Consider the following 8,114-nt stretch of genomic DNA (forward strand, 5'->3'; position numbering starts at 1 on the left):
GTCAAGAAATGCAACATGGGATATGCAGTTATAGAAATAAAATATGTATGTGAGAAGCAAAATGACTAAGCATGTATAGACAGAGAAATCACACAGGTGTAAAAGGTGATCTAATTTGGAAGTCTTGGGAGCCAAGGACAAATTTTGGAATGAATATTGGCAACACCTGAGACTTGTTTCATGGACAAGATAATCAGATCATATTCATGGGTTGGACTTGAGTCTGGGGTGAACAAAGTCAACCAATCATGTGAATGTACACACCCAGTGGGTGGCACCTAACAATAGCTATAATAATTGCCAGTTTTGTTAATGTGATGCTGGTTGTTGTGGATGGTTGTGGTTGATTGGTAGAATTGTGGTAGGATAGTTGGGCATATTCAGAGAGCAAGAATTGTAACTGTATATAGTGTATAGTAGAATAAAATAGTACTTTTGTTTAAGACTACAAAGTTGTTTGGTGTCTTGAGTGAAAACAACAAGAGTCAGCAAATCCTGATGGTGTTGGAGACATCAGAGGAAGAAGAATGAGAAAGCCTGAAGAGGTTTGTCAGGGTCTTCAGCTTATTCTCAGAAACTCTGCTGCTTTGGAAGAAAGCAATAACCACTAGCCAAAACTGGTCAGCTCAGCTTCATTAACTTGGTGGTGAGTTACAGCCTGAGGTGAAGTGCAACAACTCCCATCATCCCTGACATCCCTCCCTTTGATCTCTATGTATGTATTAATAGGGCAAGATGAAGTTTTACCAGTTTGGGCATTTTCTAGCCAAGCATACAAAGCACTGTTTCATTACATACACATTTAAGCAGGAGCAGTCTTCCCACTCTAAAGCAGAGTTCAGTTCTATTCAACTTGTTTCCCTGCCTGCAAAACAAAACTACATCCTTTGCAGGGCATTTAATTATCTTTATCCACTAAATGGAAACTATAGAATCATGGAGGTGAAAGAGACCTCAAGGGTCATTGAGTCTAACCCCCTGCTATGCAGGAACACGCAATCAAAGCGCCCCCGACAGATGGTCTTCCAGCCTCTGTTTAAAGACCTCCAAAGAAGGAGACTCCACCACTCTCCAAGCTCTTACTGTCAGGAAGTTCTTCCTAATGTTGAGGTGGAATCTCTTTTCCTGTAGTTTGAATCCATTGCTCTGGTTCTATTCTCTGGAGCTGCAGAAAACAAGCTTGCTCCATCCTCAATATGGCACCCCTTCAAATATTTAAACAGGGCTATCATATATCATATAAATATTGCCAGAGGTAGTTTGCAGGCCAGTTGGGAGCCCCCAAGGACTTTATCCTGCCACAAGCAAGACGTTCTGTATCCCTGAACAAAGCCTAATCTGCACATTCTGAAGAATTAGATAGTAGCTTGCTGAGACAGATACCAGCATACTGTAGTTAGAAAATCACATTTTAAATGTCCCCATTTTGTTCTGCATCAAGTGTAAAAGCAATCTAAAAGGCTGTCAAATCCATAGGTTAACAACAACAAAATCTAAGGATGAGATCATTTTGTGGTTTGGGTCTTCCAAAAATGTGGCACCTGGTATAAAGAAAATCCAGGACTAAACTACACCTGTTGTCTTTGAAAATTGTATTTTTCTTCAACCGTCAGATGAAGTCAAAATAGGAGCAGGGTGTGGGTTGAGGGGCTTAACCCTTTAGCTTACTTGCTAATTAGCTTACTTACTGTTCACCGCTATGATCTTTGGAATAGCGGTATATAAATAAAACAAATTATTATTATTATTGTTATTATTATTATTATTATTATTATTATTATTATTATCCTTGCCATAGTACTGATTTGAGAAACACACACACACACCTGCTTCTGCTATTTGCAATGGGAAGAAAGCTTTCATTGATGTCAGTCCTTAAATATTGTATATTTACCTCATTCACAGAAATATAGGTGGGGTCCAGATGTTGTCTTCCATTTGCAACCCTCCCCATGTTTTTCCACTGTGTCTTCTGTCTTTTTTCTTACAATAAAAAATCTGTTAAGAAGTAAAGACAGAATAGCTGTATAAGGCCTTTCAACTAACAGTACTAAGAAGTATTACTCTAGAACTGAGGTGGAATATGTGCCTCTCCAGAGTATTCTCCCAAGCCTCTACCCCTCCTATTTTTTTTAAAAAAAAACCATTCAGCTGATATTTTGTGGCAATAATATATCCTAAAAACATCTCTTAGCAACATAGGTGCATCTATGTGTGTGTGTGTGGGGGGGGGGTTGGGGGGTGCCTTAAAGTTCTCAGTTCTGTCAGTTCTGTCCTCCTTCAGTAAATGTGGACCTTCCCCAAATTCATCCTGCTTCTTTTAATAAACAAAAACAAAGCAAAGGGTTAGTTGTGGCATGCAGTGACCCAGTCCATACCACAAAACTGTAGTAGGGGATAATGATGGTTATGATATTTATATCCTGCATTTCCCCCAAAATTGGGATTCAAAGCAGCTCACAATATAGAAGAAAAATACAATTAAAAACATGCAAAAATGAGCATTTAAACAGAATTAAACTATTACAGTATTAAAACAAATCGATAAAAGAATACTGTAAAATACCATTTTAAAAGATACAAGCTCTTAAAAACAATTGTTAACAGATTTTCTAAACTGTTTTCAGTACAGGGGCTAAACTGCAAAATGTGTGACTAAAAAATGTATTTAAACAAGCACCAAAAAGTACAGGTATTTTTTGCTTTTGTTCCACTGGATTCTATAGCTCCCATTGCAGGCCTAAGCCAGCTGATTCAGAAATCAGGTCAGGTGGTAGCATTAATATTCCCCCAGAGGATACAGCAAATGTCAGATTCAATAGGGCAATGGCCAAGACAACAAAGGTCAAAGATTAAATATTTCAAGGTTTCATTCTATCACTTTTTTTTTTTTTTTGCTACTGCTAAACATTACATGAGTATTCCATAGCATACCAGATTGTGCCATCTTACGTTCATGACTGGATCCACTACTCAGGAGTTGAAGTCATCCTGCATTCAGTCCAGAATCCTATGGCGTTTGTGAAGTGTGGCTTAAGGAACAGCTAACAGCCAAAGAGTCACCTTGGAAAAAGAGACAGACTATCTTTTCCCGTCTGAGGGAGCAAATCTGAGGACAGCAACAAAGCAGACAGTGTTCATCAACTTGATGTATGAGACCATCTTGCTCCCCGCCCATCACTTGATTTACAAAATCTTTCTCCAGGCTGAGGCTGAGGCCACCATCACTACTGTCACCTGGAAAGCAGGTCAACAAGCCCAGGGATGAAAGACTGTGTAGGCCCTTCTTGTTTAGTCCAACTTTCTCCTAGTCTACTTTCTTATTTTTCACTCCCACATAGATAATCTGTCTATGAAATGCTATTGGCTCATTCATGATTGTTAATACATTCCTATTAGTTAGTTTTGATTTGCAGTGCTTTTATTAAATGCTGCTTTCTCTTCTGTGTGCTATTGGTGGACTATCTACACATACAGTCGCAGAGAGGCAAGGTGGCCCAGGAGTCCCATGGACTGCCCAAGATATTTTGCATGCAAACCGGCTAGGATTGCACAGAAACTGGCTAGGGCTGGCAGTTCAAACTTACTTCAACAGTTAGCAGCAGAATAGGGTCCTCAGCCATACCTTAAGGCAGCAGGCCAATTTAGCAGATGATGGAGGGCAGACAGCATGACGCATAGAGTTTTGTCCTCCAGAAGAGAAGAAAAGAGAAGGAAAAGAAAAGAAAGAGGTTCAAGAGAAACAAATAGGGGACTGTCACTGCTGCTCCCAGCATGTATTGCCTGAGACAGTTGCTTCAGTCTGCCTAATCATATGGGAGGAGGAGGTTACAGTGTTTCCCAAATTGTGGTTCTCCAGATGTTTTGGATTGCAACTCCTAGAAGCCCTAGCCAGTTGGGCCAGGGATCAGGAATTCTGGGTTCTGAAGTCCAAAACATCCGGAGGACCAACTTTTGGGGAACATTGCAACATAAACTCAGCTCTTGATGTTGCGTCCATCTGGAGTGTGGGTAGGGATAAGTAAGAAATACTATCTCTCGCTGTACCTTTGAATTTGGAGACAGGGCTATTTTTTCTCCCATGGGCTATTTCTGACACAGAAGTTGCACCCATACCTTGGACCCTTAGATACACATTCTAAGATTAATTCTCCCCATTCTCTGGATTGATTAGTGTGGCAAACTGGACCATAACCTCTGTCTGTCTGTAGCATACATGTACAGTGTTTTTATGGCTGGTGGTGGGATTTGATCAGGCCTTGTCCATTCCTATAATTCTATAATCAGCAGAGCAGCTTAAATTCAGGATCCCAAAATAGTAAAGGCCGCCCTTCATTTGCAACCCTTGTTTTCAAAGATATTCATTCAGCTTTCAGTGTTAGTCTGACCTTTGTATATTTGCTTTCAGTCAAACCCTGGCGTTTAGTCAGGAGTGGATTTTTGGTTTTTTTTTTTTTTTTTAAACCTTTAAGAATCATTGGTTACACATTCTTTTAAAAAAAATTAGGTAAGGGTTAAATTGTTTGAATGACCAGAAACATAAAACAGTGTTATATGTTATTAAGGAAGCTGAATTATAGAAGGCTTTTTTAATGAGTACAATCAGTTATCAGGATAGCAAAGTTGTAAAAATTGAGGCAAATCTGTCTGTCTATCAACTCAAGCTGCTAACATCTGACATTTAATCCCTAGAAACATGTCCTTATCTAATTGACCTTCTCATGGTTGTCATAGCAACTAGAAGGAGAAAAAAAACAGATTCTCAGAGATCTGGGGAAAATGTTATCATATGGGAAGAAGAGGTTTTCTGGCTATAGTCAGCAGAGAAATATTGAAGAGGCAAACCAGCAGTTACAGCACAGTTCCTTCCTTCAAAGGAGAAAGTCTTGGGAGCGACAACTCTCTACATGCTTTCTATTTTTGATAGCAGATTGGGCTATGTTTGCATGCTTCAGCCTCCTACTGTTTTCCAGGCTCATATTTCAGGATAAGAGGTATGTTCACTCCTTTACAGAGAAATCCATATTCCTGCTCTCTCCATTTTTACCTCCTCTCCCAAGGTCAGTATGCACCATAGACACTTGGCTTATTAGTGGTTGTTTAAAAATCCATCATGGGCTGGTTTACGTGTAGCTGCAGTGCTGTACCATGCAGATTTTTGCACCATAGGGCAAGAGTCAGGTCATGGTCATGTTCTTTTAAACATTCAGCAGCTCAAGCAGTTCTGTCCTATGCATGAGCATAGCTGTACTCTACCAGCTCCATAGGGGTAGGCAAGAATCAGAATGTACAAAACTGTCAGGGACCCAGTGGTTACATGAAAATAGGATCTGAGTAAGAATGGACTGCATCAAAGCAGATTGACAAAGAGAGGAGGCAAAGGAAGGAAAGAGCAGAAGTGTGGAAATCTTTTCAAAGAGGAGTAAATACTTCTTCTTCTGAAATGCCCCCCTTCCCTAATAAGGATTCTTCTTATCCCTTCAGAGGGTGCATTTGTCCATTGTAGAGGACATACTCCTTGCTCCTTCTGTGATGTGTGTCCATTTTACTTTACTGCATATTTTGCTCCTCATAAGGAAATAGGGGGAAACTGTGCATATCAAGTATGAATGTGAATGGTCCAGAAATAAGTTATGGCCATGTCTTTTGTTTTGTTTATTTTTCATTACAAAAATACTAATGATGTTTGAGAGTAATGCCTCATCTTAATGCTGCAAAGGAAGAAAGGGAATCTGTACCTGTAACAGTCATTCCATAATGTGGTGCAGTTAACTGTGAATGATGGCATTTTGTGCAAAAGGCTTGAATGCCCCACACCTGCAGTTCTGTGAAGAAAGGGGGGCAAATTTATGGGAAGCTCATGTAAATTAATACTAAGTTAAGAAGAGAGGAAAAAATGAAATGAAATGCCACAAGCATCAGAATTGCAAAGGGTGATAGATAGTCTCCAGATAATTGACAGAACAATTTTGTACCTGTCTAATCAGAAGTAAGCTCTCACTGAATACAATGGGACTTACTCCACAGATAGGAAAGAACACAGTTGTTCACTGTATTGAATTGTTGGTTGAGGAAGCAAGATCAAGTGAGTTGGGAAAACATGGAGAACCAGATGGCAACAGACAGCAGCAGAGATGAAAGTAGGAAGATCAGGAAGGCCTGTTACAGACAGCCAAAATAAAGCTGCTTCGAGTCACAGTGGAGGTATGGTGTTTCAATGATGCATGTGTCCTAAGAGTCCAAAAGCCACACCAAAGCCACACTCCAGTCCTTAGGGCTGGAGCGTGGCTTTGGTGCGACTTCTGGACTCTTAGGATGCATGCATCATTGAAACAACAAACCTCCACTGTGACTCGAAGCAGCTTTATTTTGGCTGTCTGTAACAGGCCGAAGAGTGGGGCTGGAAATAAGTAATAGTATTAGGTAAACTGAGATAGGAGTACATCTGGAAATACTGGGAAAGAGTTTGATCCAGCACAGAAATACAAGTGAGATCTTAAAGGTTATTTCCTCTTTAAACACTGTAGTATTATTTTTTCAAAATAAACTGGAAATATTTTTCTTTTCTGCTTGCCTTCCTTCCTTTTAAATGCATACGGATGCTCTGCTGACAGAATTGGCTATATTTAACACACACACACACACACACCGGAAATAACTGCTGCTGGTTCTGCTCTGTTAATTTTATCCACGTTGCATTTCTCTGCATATCTACACAGAGGCAAGTTCCACTGAATTTAGTTGGGCATACTTCCCAATCAATGTGCCACCAATATGCATAGGACTGCTAACTAATTTTATGTACAATTCCTCTTTATGCTTTATTAGCAAACCTGATCTTGGAGACAACATGCATACTGGGGGGGGGGGGGACTCTCTTATAGTGTGAGAAATTCATAATGACATAAACTGTGAAAACAAGGAAGCAATTGCAGGTTTTAATGGTGGGACAAAGGAACAATTATGTGGCAATGGTCGCAAATTCAGAGCAAGGTTCAAATAAGTCTTGAACAAACTTGGGCATATTCTAAACCTAATTGCAAAAACCCCAAGTTGATTTTAAAAGTATCTCTTATGATTACTTGTTTTTAAAACTCAGAATAAGCAGACATATTGGTGAGATATTGGTGCCAAATAATCACTTGTAGTTCAAATGGAAGAAGAAATCTAGTTGAAAAGACAGTAAAGGATCATTAATTTACCACAATTAAAAAAGGCCTAATGTCATGCAACATCATGGGAACTTGGGTGGATGCTGCAAATTACAACCCTTCTCAATGATTCCAGTTGAAGATACAAGACAGAGTGGAACCACCACAACATACTTTGAGTAGATCCTACTTTGTATAGAACTTTTGAAATCAGTAGAACTTAAACAATCTGACAACTAACTTCTCCTTCAGTTTTCAACATTCTCCCCCAAGCATGCCTAAATCAAACTTTGAGCCTTGAACTACAACTCTAGTGACCAAGATTCAAATCCCCACTTGACCATAGAAACCTACTGGGTGATCTTGGGCAAGTCACACTCCCTCAGCTTCAGAGGACAGCAATGCCAAACCTCCCCTGAACATATCTTATCAAGAAAACCCTCTGATACAATTGCCTTAAGGTCACCATAAGTCAAAAATGACTTGAAGGCATACAGCAACGACAACAGCAACACATTGCCATCTGTAAGACCTACCTTAGCAGTTCAAGTTTCTAGATACATGTTATGAATTCCCAAAATGTTATTTCTTACTTTAGAATGTGTGAACATCCTTCTCTTGGTGAAATTACCAGTTTTTAGAAAGTAAAAAAAAAATCATTACATTTTCATGATAATTTCAAGAACACTTATGTGTAAAGAGCAGGATTCAGCACGGAGACCTGGAAAAAAGCAGTGAAATAGAGAATACCTCTGACCACATACAGAGTGCTCTGACCACATACAGAGTGCCTGCCCCTTACTATGAAGGTATCTTCCAGCTTTTAGGAGGCCAGCAGGAAACACAAGGGGGAATTATTTTACAGAAGAGGAACCACAATAAACTGCAGGGATAGCAGTTGTCAGCTGCAATTTGGCACAATAGTAACTCATCCTCCTGCTAGTCCACCATGGACTTACAGCA

The sequence above is a fragment of the Sceloporus occidentalis genome, unplaced genomic scaffold, assembly GCF_023333645.1.
Source record: "Sceloporus occidentalis isolate IW3139 unplaced genomic scaffold, rSceOcc1.0.p SCAF_3, whole genome shotgun sequence".
Lineage (NCBI taxonomy): Eukaryota > Metazoa > Chordata > Lepidosauria > Squamata > Phrynosomatidae > Sceloporus > Sceloporus occidentalis.